This window comes from Limulus polyphemus, unplaced genomic scaffold, assembly GCF_000517525.1.
Source record: "Limulus polyphemus unplaced genomic scaffold, Limulus_polyphemus-2.1.2 Scaffold753, whole genome shotgun sequence".
Classification (NCBI taxonomy): domain Eukaryota; kingdom Metazoa; phylum Arthropoda; class Merostomata; order Xiphosura; family Limulidae; genus Limulus; species Limulus polyphemus.
In genome coordinates, this window is record NW_013666363.1 from 193000 (window position 1) to 209382 (window position 16383).

The 16383-nt window shown below is 31.8% G+C and overlaps 1 pseudogene; it reads left to right on the forward strand.

The window, feature by feature from the left end:
• LOC106460327 overlaps nucleotides 1–8580 on the forward strand; it is a 198834-nt pseudogene extending 190254 nt beyond the window's left edge.
• The last annotated feature ends 7803 nt before the right edge of the window (nucleotides 8581–16383 follow it).

A 16383-nucleotide genomic window follows, 5' to 3' on the forward strand; every position in this document is an offset into this window, starting at 1 on the left:
AACAATGTTGTGTATCATAAGTGTCGTAAACATTTATGTAGCTCAAACAAATTCAGAATATTCAGACACCTATTTCTAGGATCTTAATGACTTGCAGATAGAATACTTAAGTTTTGAAACTATTGTATGATCACAATTAGTTATACGCATTTTATTGAGTTATCAGAATATAACTTCTAATTTTGATATTATTGTTATAAACAATATAGGTTGTATTAGTGATATCCGTCTGGATCAAAAGTTTTTTCCCATGGAGAATGGTTCTGAAAATGCTGCAGTAATAGAATGGAACAACTTGATACCAGGGTGTCCTTCTAACTACTCCTGTAAATGGGTCGACTGTCCGCCTCCTTTTGTTTGCAAGGATATGTGGCTTATTCATGAATGCAGGTGATGCGTTTCTTAAGATTCGCTAAACTAAAGCTCGGTATCATTACGTTATCATACTCCGTAAAAAGTATACTAAAAGCAAACAAGTTATATAAAAAATAGCTAATAGTTAGGATAAATAGATTTTCTTACGCACTTAGTGTAAAATTACCCATATCTTCAAGTATGTTTCTTGTAAGATTTAAAACAATATTTGTAACCTATCTACTATTTACTATATAGCGAAATTACAACCGTAGGTAAGAGTTTGTAAACAATTTACTGTGTAAACAAATCTGATAATAATACATCATCAGCCACATCGTGGACAACTAGTGGAGACATATTATTTGTCGTACAAACAATGAAACTTTTAGATTAATCAAAGAAGAAAGGTGTAATGGAAAGTTTAATTTATTCCGAAGACATTTTATTAACCACATTTGTGTCCTTTTTGTCCTTTAAGATACCAGTCAAATTGTGTCACTCACAATTCGACTGATCATTCTTTAATCTGCTTTATATATGTGGGAAATAGCCTTTATAACATCAGTTTTAATCTATCATACCATTTTTATCTTCTAGTTTATCTGAAATTATCTGTACTGGGAATACGTCATCTATGTAAACATAATATAGAATGGCTTATAATTTAACGTGTACTTTATAAGTTTTTCATATTAGATATTTACTCTGTACACGTTTATTCTTAATGAGATTCACCAGACGTATTTCTTCGAAAAAAGTGGGAGATATAATTCTAATTTCATTGTAATTACTTTAAAGCTCAAAGGAATGATATCTTTGACTTTAAAATAGTTCCGCATTCCTTCCACAAGCAGTTCTTTTGTAAAAACAACAATAATTTAATCTCCAATATGACGATTTTTGAATGAATAAATTGAAAATTTTAATATTAGCAGTTTTACTATCTTCTGAGAGACTAAAATTTTCTTCAATAAACGTTTCCGATAAAACGCTAGCAAAAAATAGTGTCACATCGTTAAGTCTGCGGACTTACGACGCTAGAAACCGGATTTCGATACCTGTGGTGGGCAGAGCACAGATAGCTCATTGTGCAGCTTTGTGCTTAATTCTAAACAAACAAATTAATCTAACAAAAAGCGTTTCCTACTCCTCTTTGTTTTACAAGACGTGGTGAAATTTGATCTTTTGCACCTGTATTTGACTTTAAGTAAAATCTCATAAAAATCGTAAAAAAAAGTTTGCTGGAATATGAGAATCAGAAAATTCCATGAGAAACTGTTCTGGTAATTGAGAATCTTCAGAATCTATTAATACGTAATACGTGCAACTTTTTTGGTTCATTTTGGCCGTAAATTTGTTTTTTCTCTGCACCCTCGTTGTTTATCAGTAAATTGAATTATGACTTTCTCCTGAACCATTGCACTATAAAAACAGCTAGCAGTGAATTATGGTATTCTAAACTTGAACTAGCTTTTGGAAATAACTTTATTGAATTCTCACCAATATTCAGTACGGTTTTCTTACACGTTTGAGTCGCAACTTCTCAGAAAAAAGTAACTATAAGCTTTTGTTCTTCAGATGCCCCGATGGCTTTGAAAAGACCCCGGATGGACTGGACTGCACAGATGCAGATGACTGTTTTATTGATCCCTGTTTTAACGGCGGAACTTGCATTGACCTACCTAACGGAGAAGGGTTTTACTGCCGATGCCCAGATGGCTATAGTGGGATCGACTGTCAGATATTGGTAGAAGCAAATACTATTAAACTCAGCATGGGTGCCTTAACAGCCATCTTGGTCTGCTTTCTTTTTATTTTAGGTCAGTATCATTTTCTACGTGGTAGTAAAGATGCACTATTTGATTTTACATATTTGCTGATGATTAAGTAACATATACTTTGACTCAATATTTAAATATACATTTCACAGACTAATTCGAGAAATAATAAAGTAATTTTGACACATCGTTTATTCGATTTTTATTAAATTGAGGTAGAATCAGATTGTCGATTTGCCTAACAGTTACAGAAGTGTAAGTTCACCGCAAGCCAAATAGGAAGACAAAGTGTTCACCGCAAGCCAAATAGGAAGACAAAAAGTTCACCGCAAGCCAAATAGGAAGACAAAGTGTTCACCGCAAGCCAAATAGGAAGACAAAAAGTTCACCGCAAACCAAATAGGAAGACAAAATCAAATATTACATTCCTAAAAATATTCTCATTCGTTATCGAACCACCCACATGCTTTAAAATCATGGATACTACATAAGTAAATAGAAAGTTTGGGGTAACAAGAGGCTTTACTTAATCGCAAAATTCATAAATAAAGAGCTGAACTTAGGAGACGCGGTTTCTACTATTACTGAAAACTTAGAATAACACAGTGAAACTAATTTTCATTGTTAGCCTACGTAACACTTATTTATTGAAGACATTTAATAAAGTAAAACAAAAATCAACAAATATTTGAAAATCATGTACCAGTTAACCTCTCGACAGCTTTGTTCAAAGATTGAATAATTAATGAGTGTTGAACAAATATCCATGGGAATTATAGATGGTTTTTACTTTTTCACGAAATACGCTATCAGAAACAAATCATTAGAGACGTTTTTCGTAATTATTAAATATACGGCGCTAATCACTGAAACTGCTATGACATAAAATGATTACCAAATAACTGAATACTTTGTAGAGCTATTACCTTTTTTGGATTTAGGCTAAAACTTCTATAAAAATATTTCACAAAGCTTTTGTTTCTTTTAGTTCTAGTTATCCTCATCATACTGTATACCAGGAATCAAAAAACAGAAGAAAAAGAACACTCACGCATAACAGAAGACATTCGAGAGAACGTTGTCCCTTACGCTGATGAAGGTGGAGGCGAAGAAGACATGGTTAACTTTAAAAAGGAACTACTAAAGGTTCCAGTAAACCCTAAATATTCATCTCAAGACATTCCCCTTGTTCCTATGCCTCAAAGTATCCAACCTGAAGACAGTGAAAAACAAAAATTAGGTAAAAAGTTTGAAATACATTTAACCTTTCATTTCAACTTCTTAAAGGTTAACGTACAAGCTTGTTTATATTACCTTTCTTATTGTTTTTGTCCTTATATGTGTATTGTGAATTTAAATTAATGTACGAGAAACAAAACTTACTTTTAATATTTATTTAGTCAAAGTAAATTAAAGTCTAAATATGAAAGGTTTTTTAATAAAACATTTGCACTTTTTATGATTCTTAGAATATAGTGTAGCATTATAGTCGAAAAATACTGAAAGTTTGATTACGCTTCTAAAATTAGATTGATTGCAAAATATTGTAATTATGTTATTAATCTTTCAGTTTAGCTTTTCTTTGTCGTAATTTTTATAATTATCTTGCAGTTTTACGTGAAATAAGTTATTAAATATAAAGATTAAAATAATGAAATATAGGAATATATGAGGAAGGGAAAATTGGCGAGATTGTTAATGATATTGAAATAAGTTGTAGTAACATAATCGGTGTAAAATAACACCTATGTTGCATGTTTTTAACAGTGTTATTTTGTATGCTCTGGTGATAAATTTGAAATTCCAAAAGTATTCATGTCATCTAAAGCATACTTTTAAAGATTGTCATTAAAATCTTCATCAGACTCATCTTATTAACAACTGAGAAAAATGAATTTAATAAACAGTAATCATGTTGCAAAATTATTTCTTAAAACAGACTGTGATTTTAATTATATTTATAACTAATGTTTAGTGCCACCACTGCCAGTACGTTATGGTGACTACAATCCATTAGATGAAGGGGAATTGACAGATAAGCTCAAAAAGGCAAACTCCGATCCCAATACGCCACCTTACGATGACATTAGAAACTATGCCTACGAAGGTTGTGGCAGTTTGGCTGGTTCACTGAGCTCTTTAGCTTCAAGCACTGATGACAATGAACAAGATTTTGATTTCCTACCACAGTGGGGACCACGATTTTCCAAGTTAGCTGACATGTATGGTCAAGGGGAAAGCGATGAAGAATAGCACGCATGCACTTCTAACGCACAAGTTTCGGTTTAAATTTTGTTATCATTCTTAATATAATTTAATAACTTGTTTTTGTCATCCAATAGGGGCATAAATAACAAGATAAGTAAAATATGTTTGTGATTTTTTTAAATATCATATCACGTTTTTAATTATGTGTTTTTTTGACAGTTACATTAAAATGTAGCTTCGAGAAAGAGGTAGATATTCTTAAAATCGAAAGAGGAGCCAGCTTTCATCGGTCTTGAAAACTTACAAATATTGCGCTTTTTCTAATTTGATCATTTTAGTTTATACCTTCTAATCTTGCCAAAATATTTATTAAATAGGAAAAAAAAACATTAAATGTAATATACACATACTTCGAGATAGGTCTCGAATTTGCTATATTAAAAGTAGCTCTTTTTAAACGTTTTTTAAGCGAAACGAGAGAGAGAGAGAAATGATAATATTTTGAAAGTGATAAAAGGATAACATAGTATGCATAGAAATAAGCTCAAAGTTATTGTTTACATTCTATGTTTCTAAGAGCTTGAAATGCCCATGCAAAGAAATTTTTAACTTTTAATATTCTATACATTTTTATACGTACATAAATACTAAATTGAATTAGAGTTTAGTAAATATTTTCAATGAGTTAACGAATGATAATTAGGCTTAAAATAATTATTTTAGTAAGTTAAGTAGCATGTAGGATATTATTTCATGCGTTTTCGTATAGAAAAGGCATGAAACTGCTTTGAAAATTTATTTCCCTACTGATTTTGATAGATATAAATTATGAAGTAAAATTATGTCGTAGGATGTTGAGTGAAGTAACTAATTGATGTTTTCGGGGTTAAGTGAACAGCCAAAAAAAAGCATTATTCCAAACACATTAATTTTTCCAGACTACAGTAAAACAAAATTCCACTTACACAAGAAGTGTAAAACGTACAGAATGCCCTCAGAATGTCGAAAGGAGTACGTTTTTACCGTTTTGTCTTTACCCTTGTCTAAAGCAGTATGGATTTGCCGTTTCTTTTTCTATATCATTTACCAGCATTTCTGATCCTACATGTTTATAATTATCATGAAACGCTCTGTGTAGACCCAGAAGCAAGAGACCAGTCAGACTTGTGAACCCAGAAGCAAGAGACCAGTCAGACTTGTGATTTTTTTTTACGAAATTGTCTCATTCGCTTATTATTTCACTATTCCTTACAGTCGCGCCTGATACTTTAGGTTCGCTGTTTTCATGCATGATAGCCCGCTCGCTTTTAACGCTACATTATAATATAATTCTAAAGTAAAGTAAAAAGTCTATCATGGTAAACAGAAAGTCTAAGAAGGCTTACAGGGTCAGCACTATTTCCAATGTCAGTATGTAATGAAAAATAAAATATCATTAATCATTAATGTTTTTCTATTGGTAAATGTACGACTAGTTTATTTTCTCACCACGAGGTGGCATCACACGGAAACCTGTCTAACGTCTGAAAATCAGTAAAACATAAAAGAACAGATTAGTCAAAATGCCTAATACGTGTTATATGTGAATTAAACATACCACCCACTCATACACACGTATATCTGTATATATAATAAAGAAAAAGTTCTACAGTATATACTATTAAAATATGATTATGATATGATACTAGAAATAAATTACAATGATTTCACTTTTAGTCAATGTGTTCTAAATATCGATGCAAAGTGTGAAGGTTGTTGTATATTTCAATACTGACTGCGGACTTACAACGCTAAAAACCGGGTTTCGATACCCGTGATGGGCAGAGCACAGATAGTCCGTTGTGTAGTTTTGTGCTTAACTTCAAAACGAAACAAACAGTAATTACTGATTTAAGTTTCTTTGTGAAGCGAATAAACATAGATAAAATTAGATTTAAATCCACTGCTATAATATGAATTAACTGACTGACGATGAATACGTATAGAGAGAGAGAGACTGCTCTACCATGGAGGAGGTGTGAAGGTCGTATGAATGTATGACATGAAATCACGGCTGTTTGTTGTCTTTTTTATTAAAATATTTTTGAGAGTCTGAAAGCTGGCCAAACAGAATAAATGATCGATATGTTAAATATCTAAATTAAAATGATAACTTTTGGATCCAACAATTGAAATGATGCTTGATTAAAAACGTCCCTAATAAACCCGAACCAGTTTCAGTTCTTTTCTTTACGCTGGAAGTAAAACATTACCTAATTATCCACCCAGTAGTACAGCGGTATGTCTGCGGACTTACAACGCTAGAAACCGGGTTTCGATACCCGTGGTTGGCAGAGCACAGATAGCCCATTGTGTAGCTTTGTGCATAAATTGAAACAAAACAAAATGGCCTAATTAAACATTTCTTTCGGAGGCTCAATGCAGTCTGCATGGTAAGTGAATCCTTGTATCTATTATATCGCCAACGTCTGAACATTAGAAGCTTTATAAGCTAAATTTGAAAATATGTACACAAATATTCCTAATCCGCACCCGACTTAAACTATTCTTTAAATAAAATGTTTTTGTTTGCAAATATAGAAGATTTTTAGCTTTCTGATTATCTTATAAAACTTCATACAACATGAGTGATTTATTTTTCTGTATGGACTGTATTAAAAGATCTGTATACCGATTTTTATCCTAAATTCCTTATTAGATTTGAAAAACTGATTGCCAGAACAGTATACAACAAAAGAGAAAGTCTTACTTACTATTACAGTGATTAAGAAGCAACGACTAGTAAATGAGAGAACGCTGCTGCATTGTTACTAGCTGTGTAACTTCATGTCGTTGTGAAGTTTGGTAGCATTTGTTACACACCAGTTTTGGTCCCGTTAGTAACACCACTATCTAGTATTGCCTTGTATGGTTTTCAGTCATCCAGACGTAATTTATGATCCGATTCTATCGCCACCTAGTCATTCTTATCTCATAATGTTTATATGATAACCATTTTCTTATCAAAGGCGTAATGTGTTGAATTCCCAGACATATCATGCACGTCATTGTCGTTATAAGTTTGTTTTGGGTTCACCAAATAAGAAGCGTATGTATAAACAATGCTTTGTATCAACCTTTACAATATATGTTTGTTTGTTTTAATTTTGCGTGCCACCAGTTTATTAAAAATGATTTGAAATATTAAAAATAATCATATTTTGATATTTATATTCATAGTGATCAATATTTCTCGCTGTTTTTAGTAACCGATTTTTTATTTTACAGATATGTATTTCGGTTATTTCTGATAAGTTTTAAATAATATAAATATAGTATTAACGATTCATGATTTTAAGGACAAACTTTTTTCCTCCATAATTATATCCAATATGAAATGATATTATTGTATAAAAACCAAAGCGTTATAATCTCTATTAATTTGTTCTAAAGAACCCAGTTTGGTAAAACATTAAAGCTAAAGCCACTACATTGTCCATTACTGTACTTGTTATCATATGGTTCAAATGCAATTATCATACGTTCCAGGAATGTGATGTCATCATACTAGTTCTAAAAGTAAACGATAATGTATAATCATAATGCATATTTTAATGAATAATGGTTGTAAAAATGTTATGTTAAATGATTCGTTCTTGTAATTGTTATTGTTAGAATGTGACGCTATCATTTCAGATTTGATAACTGACGATTCTAAAAGATGGATGTCATAAGATCAGATAAAAAACTGATGGTTTTTAAAATGTGTGTTTGTGTCGTTATGGCAATTATGCTGATCAATTATCTTGGAAATGTGCCATTATTTCACTAGTTCTGCTATTTAGTGATTTTAAGAGAGTAACATCATCATCGTACCAGTTACGATTAATAATTATGAAGAGTACGATCCCTCGTGATGTTGTCTACAGTAATCAGTTATTTAAAAAAAAACATGTCGTTATCATATTACTTTTAATGAGTAATTATTATTAAAAAAGTGGCGTTATTTCATCAGTTCTGATAATTAATGATTGAAAAAATGTAACATCAACATTACGCTTCAGATGAATAATTGTTTTTATAATATACCCTCATTATTGCACTTCCAATAATTAATTAATCTAAAACGTTACGTTATCATCATCATAATAATATTTAAAAAATAGCACACAGCTTTTGTAGTTAAGGTGTAGTAGTGGTGCAGCTATGGGTTTAATTTGTGGAATAAATACCAAACATAACCCATTGAATAATCATTCCTTATGTCGAAAAAAAAATACTGTACAAACCTATAATCAAAACAATCTATATAATATAATGTTTGAAAACAAGTTTGACCAAGTCGGTGACTAATACATCCTTATAGCGCAACGGAAGATTTAATCAACCGTAACGTTGTTATATGATTCAATAAATTATAGATTCGTTCTTTCAGTTGTTTATGAAAAGTAAAAATATGTATAATGATCATCATCTGATTATTTGATAGAAAATTAAACAGTTTGTTTAAAGTTTGTTTTAACATTCGAATAAAAAATTTGATTTAAGAGACATTATCTTATATCGTTCATTAATCGTTTAATGATTTATAATTCTGATGTATTTTGATAATAATTGACATAGAAATTGAAATTTATGTCTTCATCATATGTTAGGTAGTGACAAGTTGACCACTTTTGAAACAGTATGTTAAAACATGATTTCATGGTGATTAATTTGAAGTAGAATAATATATTTATTTCTATGCTACACTGAAAAGATGAGAAAATAAACTTTTAAGAACATGTTCATCACACCAGTTTTGTTGCATTCACTACTGTCGATTTCAATGTGATAATGCTATTTTATGCCCGAAATACTTTTTTCGTGTCATATTATGTCATTTAGGTTTTTATATTGAAACATTGAATACATTGTACATTTTGGCATCTCTTCGTGAAACCGATGATTGAATAAAATGTGTTGCTATTATTTTTGTTGTATCATATATTCAGTTTTCATACAATTCTACAAAATAAATAACAAATTTGATGCGAGGCTGGCTTAAGACTATACTGATCATTATAATATCTTTACGTATACAAAAATATACACGGTAAAATTGACGAATGACTAGATAATTGAACTGAAGACTCTTATTTTTACCAACTTATATATTTATTTTCTCACTATCTTCTTATTTTTATCTCTGCTAGCTGCCCAACTTACCTATTTACACTTGTTTTAGAATTTTGGATATAAAGTCTTCGGTATCTTCACATGCTCTCTACAGTCAGGTAGCGCCTACCGGCGAAAACGTTCTCTCTAGAGCAGACATTCCCAACCTGGGGTACATTTGCACTTCTCAGGGGGTACAGAGGGGTCTGAGAGTATAACTATGGTTTACACTTTACATGATGTTTTAATCTACATTCAGACAAAGAGAGCAAAGTGGCTCACATAAATATATGCTGAGTTCAATGTATCGATGTTATCAATACTATAAGATCCTTATGCAGTCCACACATACAGATTTCATAATAAAATAATATAAAATCAATATTATTTTATGAATTTTTGATCCTTAATTTTTAGGGGTATATGGGAACCTGTCAGAATGTCCAAGGCCAAGGGGTACAGAGTAACAAAAAGGTTGGGAATCCCTGCTCTAGAGTACATGAATGTGGTGGAACTTGATTTCATATCTCCTGTAGGATACGCTTGTTGGGAAAACAGTTTAGTTTGAATTGACCCTCAGAAACGTTGACGTAAGGTATGCTATTAATTACACGGTTTTCAACACTTCTTCGTTTTATGGAATTTTCTATTTTCCGAGATCGGTTTACAATTTATGGAGTGGTCAAAATCTCTCGTATGTACGAAAATGACATATTAACCAACACTTATGTAACCACTCTCTGCATATGAAGTTGTTTTATTTTATTGTCTCTCGTAATTTCTTTGTTTTGTCTAATTCATAATAATGACTGAGAATTTGAGACGTGCTACGAACAACGCTCAAAGCCCCAAATACAGTTTCATTAATATTGTGCCAAGACTTGTACATGATTAACTTACTTCTAAATGCAATGAAAGCTGAAACGCATGAATGGTAAGGTACAAGAATATAAAAGTATAAAAGTTCATCTATCTTTGTTTCTCACAGACTTAAAGTTATCTATCAGAGGGCGCTGCTGTAATCTAATTAAAACATAAATAATGAATTAGAGAAAGCTAACTAGAAGAAGGGAGCATATTCTGTTGAAGAGATAAAACATAGGGTGTCACAAGGAAAGGGTTCTGAGCTATTATTAAGGGAAGAGGAAAAAGGCAGTTTCATTGTTTAAGTAAAGAAAATAATATTATTGGTTTAACGTAACAAACACGATGTAAATATAATATTGAAGACTTGAAAACAGGAAAAAAAAGGTAAGGTAAGGATAGTAACTTTTGCTGATATGTTATGTGAAAACGTTTTTTATTTTTATTTTAATAAACCAACTTCATTGTTCGAAGAAATTGGAGTTATTGATGTTAAAAATATTTTTATTTTTGTGAGAATTAATAACGTACTTTACAGGTTCATAAAGGTTCAATTACTTTTGGAGTTATTGATAAATAGAGCCAATATAAGCCAAAAATGTAACCATATGTAAATGCTGTTGAGGCAAGTTAGAGCCATGTGAGGCTCATAAACTATCTTTGAGCAAAGTTGGTTTAAATTAGACTAGTCTTTAATTGCTATGTAGGTGTACTTGCATAAGGTATGTGTAGCTAAGATATATGAGTAGATGATCCTTGCCACATTTCTCATGGCTGTACTGTTAGTATAATATATTATATTATGTTCAATCACTTTATAAAGTGAGTTCCTAATGCAGCTATCCCCTGCTTTCAAAATAATTTCAGATATTACGTTATGATAAAATACCATTAGTTTTTAAGATTATTCGAAAAACAACTTTTGGGATTTCTCTAGCTTTTATTTTTTTTGAATGATTTTGACAGAGAGAGATTTTTATGGTAAATTATTGTAAATGAACATTACATAAAAAGAAAAGCCATGTTTGGTCTCTCATTAGCTTTAATGGTAATTTGTGAAAGTGACTGGTATGATAAATTCTTATTTGATTCTAAAGTATATTTTTTTATCCTCCATCTTCTTTTATCACCATAGATATTGTTTTTACCAATATTATTAGAACACCAAACAGAAATTAGACAAATAAGACGTGATTGAAAGAGTTTTTCGCGTCAACCATTGTTGATATCTTAGTATTACAGAAGTTGAATCGCTTACGAAATTAGAATTCGCAGAATAACTGGTAGTAGTAGTAGTAAGACATCTTTTACTATTCACAAAAGTAAAATTAATATATTTCTAATTTTAGTTTTGGTTAAATTGAATTACTTTTCTCCTGAATTAAAATTTTTAATTCGTATTGAGATAAATTATGATTTTTCATTTTTTGGATGACAGAATCATTTTACAGAATTCAATTGATTTTTTGTTGTTTTTGCTGAACCATTTGTACTCAATTTTTATTATAATTTTCTCTGTAGTTGTATTATTTTTCTCTAATTTATAGATAATGAATCTGTAAGAAAACATATTCTATAGATTATTCATACAGTTCATTCTTGTTATTTGTAGAGATAACACAGGCCTGCGCATTTAAACTTCATAAAAGTTGTTTTGGTTTTAATAACGAATTTCCCATAATTCAGTTACGCAGATTTTGAAAATAATATTCATTCTTTTTCTATCACGTAAGAATATTTTACAAATCTGGAAGAAAACAAACTCTTAGTTAGATCAAATTATTATTTCGTTTACCACAATGAACGTTTTTATTATTATGTTTGTTAACAAAAATACGAACAAACTGAAGAAAAGGGAAGAACATTGGTGTCAAACGAATATGCATTCTCATTCATCCTCATGTTTTTGTGAAATCTACGTCTTTTAGTCTCAAAACTACGTGTTGTGGTCATTCTTTTATGTATTGCGTTATGACGTTTTGTGAGACATCTGTACTTGATATAGAAAAATGGATATCACTTTCGGATTCAGTGTACAGGAATTACTGTAGAACATGTAAACATATCAAGAAACCATTGCAGGCCTGTGTTATTATCCTTCATACCCTCCTGCTTCACTACAAATTATTAGCTTCTTATTTCCTTGTGTTTTTAGTGTTCAGCTGTTATCATATGCTTCGTTCTTTTTGAAGTAGTATCCCTTGTGTTCTTTCATTTTTGAGTAGCTTCAATTTCAACAAATGATTTCAGCTTTCAGGAAATTAAGTCTTTAGCCAATTAAAATGAATAATTAAATTTCACTGTATATGCTACGTCTAACATGTTAGTTTATCTAAATAAATATATGTAAATTTCTTAGGTTCAAAAAAGATGAAAAAAAATGAGTTTTTTGACAAAATTTTTATGCGGAACAAAAGCTAAACAAAAACCAACTCTTTCCAAAGCCATCAAAGAACTTTCAGAAATTGAAGATAAGCTACGAAAACAACGAAGTTGTCTGGAGAATACAATTGAAAATGAATATAAAACAGTAAAAAAATGTTGCATGAAAGACAAAATATGTAAGTATAAAAAACAGAAACGTATTTTGGAATCTGTCACTTTTCCTCCTCATAATCTCGGAACCAGATCATTTATATGAAATGTTGGAGTGGAAACAGTTATTTGATAGATATTTTACTTTTTATGTTAAGGAGTTTAACACATCCACGTTACATGATTTCTTCATACACTACTTTTCATATTTTTTGTTGTTGTTGTTATTAAGCATTAAGTTCCACAATGGGTCCACTGTATCTATCGAACACCGATGTTTGCATTATAAGCCCTCAGAATTACTTGAGCCAACGCGGAAAGGGGGGGGGGGGGCTTTTCATATTTAACAATATAACAACAGTTTTAATTTAATTTATGTCTTTTCTCTGTGCAACGAATTCGAGCTTTCCTAGAGTTAGAGTGCTGGGATGTGGGTCAAAAGGTTCGAGATTCAATTCGCGATGCCGCTGAACTCGTTCCGCACTGGGTGTGTGTTATGAAAGTGACAATCAAACCAGATAAAACAGCCAGACAAAGTATTGGTGATGGCGCGTCCTACTGGCTGACTTCGCTTGTTATCAAACCAGATGAAGAGCGAAGAGCAAATTCACGAAACGTTTTTCGTAAATAAAATAACAATTTTCTTTCCCGAACATGTTTTTTTTTAAATAATACTTCCTTTGTGTAGCAATTGTCCAGTTAGACCAATTGATTTATGCAAATAAACATAATCGTAGCTTAGCTGCTTCTTTGGCTTAATTTTCAAACCTTCAATTATAAAATGTTGTTTAATGTTTTGTGAAAAGCTACACTGGATTTTAGCATTGCGAATCCGTACCCTTACTCTTGCCTCACTCTGTGACCATAAATTCGGTGTAAAGCAATAGTTTTAATACTGAATATCTATATATAACTCCATCCTCTTATAGAAACTGTTTCAGATTTCGGTTAGGGTGGTTTTTTTCCTGCAGTAACAGTAAAAAGTCAATTTGTTTTTTGTTTTAATTTCATTGTATTATTTTTGAGCAAATTGCTGTAATATATAAAGGTTTAAAGGTAATTAGCATGCAGTCCGGGAAAAATACTTCTATGTTGTTATAAAACAAAACTAATTAATTACTGACCAAATTGTTTCGAATAATATATAGATAGGGCCTTCGTAGGGCCAGTCATGACTTAATGTTTAGCCTGCTGAGATTTGAGTCAAAAGGTCGAAGGTTCGAGCCTCGATATTCTGATGGATGTTGTTTAACACATCCCTCAGGAGCTAAGGGGGTGTCTTTATAGTGCAATTTGTTGAACATTAAAAATTGGTTCAATCCGGAAACTCCCAAAGAGGGTGGTTTTGAACATGTCTTTTTGAGACAACTTCGAGACAATTTTTCGTTTGTTAATTGATGAATTTTTAAATGAAATACAGCATCCTCAAGTCTCCATACTAGCTAGCACTAAGGCCTACCGATTGGAGTAAATTCAGTATAAATCAATTAAGCCACATTCTTAGCATCATTAATTAAGTAATTACCAACCTTTTATGCTTCTGCTATCACTTTTTTATGTTTAGCTTTCGATTGAGAATCGAACAATTTCACCTGCGATTCGGTAAAAAGGGTCAAAGCATCACAACAGTCAGCAGTAGAATGAGCAGATAGGAACACTTTGAAAGCAGCTGCAGGCGTAACATTGCTGCACAATATCTACCAAGGTGGTTCTAAATGGTTCCTGAAAAGCTCGTGATGCGCTGACGGATTTCAGTCACCTTACCACTTCAAATCACTTTTCGCAGCCCCAACGCTAAAAGAGTGCGGAAAAGGCCTTCCTTGTAGTCAATAAAAATGTCCATAAAAATTTCAGTTTAAATAATAATAAAAAAAACGTATTGGGTATTCCCCACTGGTTCGTGAGTGGCCTGTTAAACTTTCATCTCTGTGGCGTTATAATTGTAACAAACAAATCCACTATTTGGTTGGGTAAACGCATAGGAAAGAGATTCTGCCCACCGGTTGCCTCTTTTTTAGCCAGCCGGTTTAAATTAGGAATGACTATGTCTGAGCCCTGAGGTCTCTCACCTGGACGTTCAGCCTATTTGTCGCATAAGGTGTCGTTCAGGTTGAAATTATTAAATACCAGAAGCCTTCTTAAACTTTTAAAACGCAAAGTTAGTGCCAGTCTCGTCTGTAACAATTAACACGTGAAAAATCTATGAATTAAATATCACAGTGAAAGGTAATATAGATTCTCTTCAACATTTCTATGGAATTAAAGATGGAAACCTTTATTAGAGTTTACCGTGAATATCATATAGGTTCTCTTCAACATTTCTATGGAATTAAAGATGGAAACCTTTATTTGAGTTCACCGTGAAAGATCACATAGGTTCTCTTCAACATTTCTATGGAATTAAAGATGGAAACCTTTATTAAAGCTCATCATGAAAAGTCATATGGTTTATTTTCTCCCGATCACAACGTCCTGGAAGTATATAGAAATGGTTGTCAGTACAATGCTCAATAATGTCAGTTAAACTATTAAAAGTAACAAAGAGAGAACTCGACAAACTTACTGTATTGTAGCTCAGTGTTTCAATGTTTATGTATTTATAATTAATATCTAGTCATGAATGATGTTTTATGTGTGCATGTATATGTTTAGTTTCTCTTCCAACCGTAAATGGTGGGTTACAAGCATTTTTAGGTACGTAGTTTTTCCCAAGATCATGGTTAATATTTTGTATTCGTGTTTCATACTTGTTTAAATAAATAATAGTCGTGAAAACTTCTTGTGCGTTTGAACTATGATATTAATAGTGTCTCTCAAGACCATGAAGAATACACTGCAAGCGTATTTACATGTGTGCTTTCCTTATTGACAGCGAAGAACGTTTAACATGTATGTTTGTACGCTCAGTTTCCTTAACGTACACGTTTATCTGAGTATCTATAATTGCAGTTGCATTCAAAGTTCCAAAATTCATTTGTGCTTACATTTAGTAGAATATAATTTAACAACAGGAGGTAATTCCTTACAATTGTTTGTTATTGTACGTGTTTGTGCTATTGACCTTGGGGCTTATCAATGATTTGCATATATGTAGATACATAAAGCGGCTCTCTATGTCATATAGTACTTATAGTTGTCCTTAGAGGTATTTATACGGTTTTTATGCGTATATGGCATAGGGTTTCCTTTCAAGAACACAATGGGGTTAAATTATATATATATATATATGTCTATACGACACAAAATAAATATAATTTAGGAAGCAAATACGGCCTTCTATTTGTACATTGAGCCAGGCTTACTCGGACTATGAATCCGATAATCTATTGCTTTTGTCACATTATTGTCAAACTGCACCTCACATTATGTGGTCGTGGTGCGTTATAAGAGTGACGGTCAATTTCCACTAGGCGTTCAGACGCGAGTCGTTCGGGAGTTGGCGGTGAATTCCTTTGACAGACTGCATTACCTCTAGTCTATCTGTTCAAAGTTGGAGACGTTAGTG